Here is a 2,032-nt window from a genome sequence, read left to right on the forward strand (position 1 = left end):
CCCCCCCCCAAAAAAAAAAAATAATTAAAAAAATGGACGAGCGCCTGATTCCACTGCATCATCTCTCAAATGTTTCAGCATGTGTATGGGAACCCGACCAACATGGTGTCGGAAATGTCCGGACTGCGAGAAACTGAGACTGATAGCAGAATGTGTTGTCAATTAATTTATTTTCCTTTTCTTCAGCGTTTAAGTTCTTTACACTTTATTCGTTTCGCAAGTTCCAGGCTTGCATGATTGGAATTTATTTTAAAAAACAAACTACATCTAGGTTATCGTGTTTTACTATCGTATCCATACGAATTGGGAACAGCAATACGTGGAATAATTATGTTAAATGAGTTCAAATTGCAAACCACAAATAAACAAAGAGCGATATTAACACAATGCCAGGCCTTGTAGGACTATGTTCGTCTTTGATGCTTCATTGTCTTCAGGGAAATCTGTTGGGTGGAAGGCTTACTGGCTACCTTCGCATTTGTTTTAGTTGTTCTGAGAAAATAAAGGTGAAAAAAAGTCAATCAATAGATTAAAAAAAAGTTGTAGGCCTACCTTTCTTTAATTTATTCATCAGCAGTTCTTTTTTTTTATGTAAGCGTGTTTACGCCCCCTTCTACACAATTTAGACCATTTAGAAAGCAGGATTCCTACTCTGACTGTCAATCATTTAGAAAGCAGGATTCCTACTCTGACTGTCAATCATTCAGGAAGCAGGATTCCCACCCTGACTGTCAATCATTCAGGAAGCAGGATTCCCACCCTGACTGTCAATCATTCAGGAAGCAGGATTCCTACTCTGACTGTCAATCATTCAGGAAGCAGGATTCCCACCCTGACTGTCAATCATTCAGGAAGCAGGATTCCCACCCTGACTGTCAATCATTCAGGAAGCAGGATTCCCACCCTGACTGTCAATCATTCAGGAAGCAGGATTCCCACCCTGACTGTCAATCATTCATGAAGCAGGATTTCCACCCTGACTGTCAATCATTCTGGAAGCAGGATTCCTACTCTGACTGTCAATCATTCAGGAAGCAAGATTCCCACTCTGACTGTCAATCATTCAGGTAGCAGGATTCCCACTCTGACTGTCAATCATTCAGGAAGCAGGATTCCCACTCTGTCAGGACCATCCAGGGCTGAGTGAGATACGACATCCCAGGAGAGAGACCGATACATGTAGGCCTACTCGATAAAACTTCTCCCTACTCGGGAATCGAACGAACTCGGGTCTCCTGCTTGACTGCTTGCGACAGCGAAACACCCAACCACAGCATCACAGTACACAGTAGTAGTAGTCCAAAAGAAAATGTACACGGGCCGTTCAAAATAAGGTTTTGCCTCCAAGTCCAAGTTCATAATTTCTTTATTACTGATACTACATACAAATGTTATACACAAAATGAAAGCTTAGGATGTCTGCTACATGACAGTATCTTTACTTTTCAACATAGTTGCCTTTTTTGTCGATTCATTCAATTTCAGCTCGGGTGACAACATGTGGGGAACCCACCGTGCACACACTTTCCTGTAACCAAACACATAATAGATAATACACTGAGCATTCCCTACAGAAATCCCTAGCATTTCACTGACATCTCTTACTTTGATCCGCTGGTTTGCTTGGACGACCTCATCTACTCTCTCCTTTTGTTGAACATCACTGGCAGAGTTGAGACGACCACAACGAGCTTGGTCATGCAACTTTTATGTCTCTGCGGGACTGGTTTCAGCGAACTCTTTTACCCATCTTCGAACAGTAGGCTACATTGTACTTACATCTACTATGATCTACACATGCTTCACCATAGACAAGCTTCATTCACCTATATGAATATCGATTGGTGCAGCTCCCACTGCAGTAAGGAACTCAATAACAGCCCTTTGCTTTAAGCGCACATTCATAGATTTGCTGGACGCCATTTTCTCGGCGACAATGTACCCCTAGCTTCATTGATGTAAACAGCAATAGCATAAAGGCGTGTCATCATAGTAGCCTATAATTCTGTTTTTTTGTTTGTTTGTTGTTGTT

The sequence above is a fragment of the Aplysia californica genome, unplaced genomic scaffold (genome assembly GCF_000002075.1).
Source record: "Aplysia californica isolate F4 #8 unplaced genomic scaffold, AplCal3.0 scaffold00135, whole genome shotgun sequence".
Lineage (NCBI taxonomy): Eukaryota > Metazoa > Mollusca > Gastropoda > Aplysiida > Aplysiidae > Aplysia > Aplysia californica.